General features: G+C 41.2%; 1 long non-coding RNA gene across 1 annotated transcript; it reads left to right on the forward strand.

The window, feature by feature from the left end:
* Positions 1-4,207: 4,207 nt before the first annotated feature.
* On the forward strand, positions 4,208-6,007 carry LOC119925210. Its single transcript, XR_005449807.1, has 2 exons — positions 4,208-4,306; positions 5,634-6,007. It is a non-coding gene; the product is annotated as an uncharacterized LOC119925210 (long non-coding RNA).
* The last annotated feature ends 888 nt before the right edge of the window (positions 6,008-6,895 follow it).

Below are 6,895 nucleotides of genomic sequence, written 5' to 3' on the forward strand. Positions count from 1 at the left end.
ATTTTTAAGTCTGGATTACCTCAAAAGTAGTATAGACTAATATTGACATTTGTCTGAAGGGAGAAATAGGTAAACAAAGGGGAGGGAAGTGTTGAGCTGATTTTCTTCGAAGAGTTAAACACTCGGGCTCATCAACAAGGTTCATGTTTTGTTTTTCCCTTGAAGTTTATTTCTTGTGCCAGACCAGCAGTTCAATGTCCTGTTAATCTACTGATTAGGTGCAGCAGAGACAGAAGTAATACGATATTTTCCCATGCACTCTTCCCCTCCTCATTTCCTCCCAGTGTGAACCATCTCTCAGGGCAGGATCTGCTGGGCTGGAATTATCCATTCTCCATAGCAGGGTGAAAAGCTTGGAGTTTCAAAGACTCTCTTGGCTGGGGTCAGTCTGTCAATATTGCTCTCTAGGATAACTAGGTCATTTCAAAGGATCTTTCCAATCCAGGAATCAGCTTCAAGACCTCTCTCTAGCATCTCCTAGCCTGCCACATCACCTTTGAATTACTCACTTTCTCTCTCCAGACCTCAACCTCCTCCCTCTCACAGAATCTTTAGTCTTGACTCGAACTCAAGACTCCGAGTCTCCTGGTTGCAGTCCTTGATTCGCCCTTCTTCTTTCTTCTATTTTCATTTCTTCTAGACTGTGAGCCCACTGTTGGGTAGGGACTGTCTCTATATGTTGCCAACTTGTACTTCCCAAGCGCTTAGTGCTTAGTACAGTGCTCGGCACACAGTAAGTCCTCAATAAATATGATTGATTGATTGATTGATTGTCTATCTGCAACACCTCTGGTGTCCTGAGCTGACTGCCCAGATCCCATGTAACCCATTATTATTAAGTTCTCATTTCAACTGGGGAAGTTCGGGTTATTAGGAACCCTTGACATGTCAGTTAGCTAATAGCAGTAACCTTATCCACAGTATTAATTGTGGACCTATGTAAAATTGGTAAATATAGAGTAGTTAAGAGTGGAAGAATGAATATAAATAATAAAAACGAACGGGTAGATGAATACACAATCAAAACATGGGAAAAATGAGTCCTGAGGTGATTGAGAAGCAGCGTGATTGATTGATTAGATTGATTAGAGAAGCAGCGTGGCTCAGTGGAAAGAGCCTGGGCTTTGGAGTCAGAGGGTGTGGGTTCAAATCCCGGCTCTGCCAATTGTCAGCTGTGTGACTTTGGGCAAGTCACTTCACTTCTCTGGGCCTCAGTTACCTCATCTGTAAAATGGGGATGAAGACTGTGAGCCCCCGTGGGGCAACCTGATCACCTTGTAACCTCCCCAGCGCTTAGAACAGTGCTTTGCACAGAGTAAGCACTTAATAAGTGCCATCATTATTATTATTATTATTATTGAGAAGCACTGTGACCTAGTATGAGAAGAAGCATGGCCTAGTGGAAAAAACATGGAAAGAGCATGGGCCCAGGAGGCAGAGGAACTGTGTTCTAATCCTGGCTCTGCCTCATGTCTGCTGTGTGACCTTGGGCAAGTCACTTAGCTTCTCTGTGCCTCCGTTTCCTCATCTGTAACATGGGGATTAAGGCAGTAAATCCCAAATGGGACAGGGACTGTGCCCAACTCAACTTGCCCATGGTCAAACAGCAGGTAAGTGATGGAGCCGGGGTTAGAACCAAAGTCCTCTCTCGGCTAGGTCTCTGCTCTTTCCACTAAGTCATGATGTTTCTCAAACCTCCACTTGGAGAAGGAGAAAGGAACCATGGAAAGGTTTGTTTCTGCCCACTCTTCTGAGGTGAGGGAACCTCTACTCAGATTCCCCTTGGAAAATGTGCCAACCAAATCCACATTCCAGGGCAGAATTCACTGTACAATAACCCACATGTGCCCACTAATCCAGCACTGCAGCCTGATGAATACTTTGTACTCTGAATCTATTTCAAGTTCATTCAGTCATTGGCTTCCCACAAGGTTGGACTGAACAATTTCTTTTTTTTTTCATTTAAACTATAGGTGTTTTTCTTTTCCACTGTACACGTTTGCATACTGGGAAATGATTTAGAGACAACAAAGCCTCAGATGCTAAGGAGAACTGAGATGCTGGTGTCAACAGATGACAGATTAGATGCCTAACAATGCAGGAATCCTAAAGGTATAGATTTTAACATAATTATCAATACATTCCTTTCAGCTATTTCCCATTTTAATTGCACCTAGTTTGTGTCTTTGTTTCACAGAACTTGATCTACAAGAGGAAAATGAAACCAACAAGATGGAAATTAAAGAATTATGCAAGGAAATCGAAGTCTTGCCAAAGACTGAATTTGTGTTTCCTACTTTACGCATGATTTATGCCTGATTAAATGGTTTCATTGTATTATCATGCAAACTGCTTCTGTTGTGTATCTGCCACTTGTCTTTGTGGGGACTGTGTTTGGAACCAGACTAACAGGCTTCCTCTATTTTGCCATTTGAAATTGATACCCCTTTGTAACAATAATGTATATGTGCCTTATTAGAGGAAAATGACACAAACATTGATCGGGTGAGAGCAGGTTTGCGGTTGGCACGTAGAGAAAGCTTTTTCTCAGGCTGAAGCCATCACTCTCTGGAGAATTCTCATCCTCAAAGGCTGGAGGCCTGGAACACTGGAAACTCAGTGAGGAATACGTTTCTCAAAAAACTTTTTTTTAAAAAAATCACTCATATTCATCAACAGCCCCATGCTCAGGATGTTGTGATATTCCACCATGGCTCCCTCTTACTGGGAATTTACAACCTAGACTGTTAGCTTCTGGAAGACAGGAGACATGACAGATTCATTGTATTCTCTGGCACACTGAGTTCAGTTCTCTGCTCCTAATAGGTGGTCAATAAATACTGGTGAATGAATGGGAGAATAAAGACTAAAGTGAAATGGGCCACCCAAACAAGTGAGCCAGAAACAATTACGTGAATTAATTGAAATATTTACACTGGATGAGATTGGTCCCTGTGAATGCAAAAATGTCTATCTCCCCTCAGGTGCTCCTCTTCCCCACTTTCACCTACATCCCATCCCGTACTCTCACCCTTTGACCATCTCTATTCCACAGTAATAGTGGCATTTGATAAATCCTTACTCTGTGTTAAGCACTGGGGTAGATGCAAGATCATCAAGTTGGATATAGTCCCCATCCCAGATAGGGTTCCCAGTCTAACAAGGAGGGAGAATAGGTATTTCTTCTCCATTTTACAAATGAGGAAACATGAGATCCAAATAAGTTAAGTGATTTGCCCAAGGTTGCAGAGCAGGCAAGTCCTCTGACTCCAAGGTCTGGGCTCTTTCCACTAGGCCTCACTGCTCCAGTCAGGACTACACCTACATAAGCAGGGAAGATGCCTGTTTGTTGTTGTATTGTACTCTCCCAAGCACTTAGTACAGTGCTTTGAACACAGCGCATCATCGATAAATATGACTGAAGGAAAGAATGAAAGGGGAGAATCTGAGATTATGGTTTCTGCATTTCCAGTGCAACTGGCAAAATGAGAGAGGGGAAATTTCCCCACCTCGGGAAGGTTCTAAAGTTTCACTTTTATGGGATGCTTTTTCATGAGCTAAATGGATGGGAGAATTTCCCCTTCCACACTGCTGGCCTCTCTGCCCTCCTAGAATAAAGAATCATAAAGATGCCCATGATTTCCTAATCTGAATTCAGGAGCAACCACCCAGCCTGACACTGGGAGAATACTGAGATATTATCTTACCTTGGCTTTATGAAGCGGGGAAATTGCACATCAGGTTAGGAAGTATGGGGAGGGGAATCATTTTTACCCCTCTTCCAGTAAGTATGGCAGGCTCCCTGTAGAGGGGTGGGTTGTATTGTACCACTCCTAGGGAGTCTTACAGATTTTTCTAAATGGCCAGAGTGGAAAGAAGGTCATAAGTTCTTTCTGCCCACCCCCTTCACCCCACTAAATCCAATAGGATTTGGATTGCTGTGAAATTTCTGATTTCCTTGCATCCCATCCACTTTCTTAACCAGGGAGTTTCATCATTATTAATGTCATTCCCAAGATTGCCAAAGGAATTAATAATAATTAGCTACTTATTGTAAAATGTAGCCAGAAATACAGATAAAACACCTGCTTTCCCCTTCACAATTCATTTCCTTCTTTGGTTTAATCGTACAATGAAACAATTATCTTCCATTTGTGACATCACAATCACTCCCATAGCAACAGGCGTCTGTTTCTGACTCCTCAATATGGGAATAATCAGGGAGCAGATATGAATGTGAAGGGAAAAGACCTTGTTTATACATAAATACTCTAGCAATTGCTAGGAAGAAAAATGGAGAGGAAAAGTAAGGCCGTGCAGATAAGACTTTCTTTTTAAATGTTAATTTTTTTTTCATCTATCTGACTGTAAACTTCATCTTTGAAACTTTTTTTCATTATTATCATCACACCTAGAGCACATGCAGCAGAACATCGGTTCGGCGTGACCTTTCTGAAATCAGAGGCAATCCTTTCTCTTTGTCATTCTGATAATAGAATGGATCAGATACTTCCTGAAGACATTATAATAGAGTTCAACTGTCTATGCTGTACACTAATGAAAAAATGTTAAATCCATCCTGTTCCTACCACGAGCCCCCATAGTACAGAGCTGATGTCTTGCCAGAGACTGCCATATGGCAGCCTTGTGTCTGTGATATTTTCTGTACTGTCTAGGGATCTTGAGGCACCGATGGGTTGTTGTTGATGCTGTCTAGAGGCTAAAACATAAATGCTTCACTGAGGAGTTCTTTTATCTGCCCCTTCCATCCTCATGCAATAGTTATCTGTGTGGTGTGAATGGGGCACGACGTGCTCACTTCACATTCGGCTGAGAGAATCTTTTGGAGGCTGAAAAAATAAGTAAATTACCACACTGACCAAATCAGTAGTAAGTCCCGGAGAGAGACATATAGATGTACAGGTGGGTAAACAAATAAACATATTCATAGACGATAGCTAGGTGAACAGATTGCTGTCTTGATACCCATATCTGGAGAGATGGTAAGGAAAAATGCATACTATGGAAAGATAATTAGTTAGAGCTTAGATGTGCATCTTAAAAATAATTTTGGAGGAATGGCAAATCCATTAAAGTAATAAATGATAATTATTGTGATGTTTGTTAAGCACTTACATGTGTCAAGCACTGTTGTAAACACTGGGAAAGATACAAGATAATTAGGTCAGACACAGTCCCTGTCCCACACAGAGTTCACAATCTGAATAGGAGGGACAACAGGTATGCCGTTTTACAGATGTGGTAAATGAAGCACAGAGAAGTTAAGTGACTTGCCCAAGGTCACACAGCAGGGACACAGTGGAGCTAGAATTAGAACCCTCTGACTCCCGGGCCCATGCTCTTTCCACTAGACCTCACTGATCCTTGGATCTAATAAAAAAAAAATAATGTTAAGGCCAGAATAGGGATTGAATAAATTTGGGGATAAGAGCAGAGTGAGATTAGGAGTAACTTGGGGTTTGAATAGAGTTGGGCTAATGCTAGGATTTTGACTAATGGTAGGACTGGGGTAAGAAAAAAGACCAAAGTTACGATGAGGGTTAGAGTTTAAGTTAATAGGGTTAGTTATGATAATTGCCAATTGAGTTAACAACTGGTCTATCTCTCTCCAGAATCAACGCAAAGCTCCTTGGCATGTGGATTCAGCTACAAAGAATTGTGAGGCTGGTTGTAATCTCAGTTCTTTCCATTTCCAAATGGATTTGGCAGTATTTCTACCATTCTCTTGGAAGACTAGAATGCCTGGAATATTCGGGATATTAGGGTGGAGAGAGGCATTGCATAGACAGATCTCTACATGGCAGGAACTCTCTAAGAACCTCAAGAAAGTAAATGAATCAACAACAACACACTTTACACCCATACATACATACATATAGCATGCTTGGAAAATAGGTGGTGCCAGGTAATCAAAAATTCCAGTTAATGAAAACCTGCAAGGATTTTTTTTTTAATAACAGACTGAATAAATTTCCCCTGGAAGTTCTGTTTGGCGTGGACATCACATCCTGGCTGGGTTTAAAATAAGAAATAGTTTCCTGATAACTTATAATGTGCAAAGCATCATGCTAAACACCGGGAAGAGAAACATAGGGCTTTGATTCAAACAAGATCTCTGGCTCACAAAGGGGCTCACATTCTAGAGAGTAAGGGTAGACATATAGAAATGAAATAACAGAACAAAAACAACAACAATGAAAGTAGCAATGCATTATTAGTGCAAGGGAATTCAGGGAGTTCATCTATAACAGTTGGGGTTCTGTTTGCGAAGAATTTCACGTTATGGAAAAATTGTATTTTATTAATTATTTATTCAAAGGAAATTAAGTAATATGGTGTGGGGAGATGGTGGAAGATGCCACCTTGACTAATATTTTTTGATATAAATTCCAATATTATTATGCCCACCATTGCCAGAATGCTTCATGCGTATTTCATGTATAAATTCTGTATTGTTGCATAAATTCATTCATTCACTCATTCATTCAATTGTATGTATTGAGCACTTGTTGTGTGCAGACCACTGTAATAAGTGCTTGGACGAGTACAATACAACAATAAACTGACACATTCCCTGCCCACAATGAGCTTACAGTCTAGAGGGGGAGGCAGACAATATAAATAAATAAATTACAGATATGTACAAAAGTACTGTGGGGCTTGGAGGGGGTGGTGAATGAAGGGAGCAAGTCAGGGCAATACAGAAAGGAAAGGGAGAAGAAGAAAAGAGGACTGAGTCAGAGAAGGCCTCTTGGAGGAGATGTACCTTCAATAAGGCTTTGAAATGGGGGAGAAAGTAATTGTCTGCCAGATTCAAGGAGGGACAGCATTCCAGACCAGGGACAAGATGTCTCTGGAGGCTGAAGGCGAGATG

Source organism: Tachyglossus aculeatus, chromosome 3, assembly GCF_015852505.1.
Source record: "Tachyglossus aculeatus isolate mTacAcu1 chromosome 3, mTacAcu1.pri, whole genome shotgun sequence".
NCBI classification, from domain to species: domain Eukaryota; kingdom Metazoa; phylum Chordata; class Mammalia; order Monotremata; family Tachyglossidae; genus Tachyglossus; species Tachyglossus aculeatus.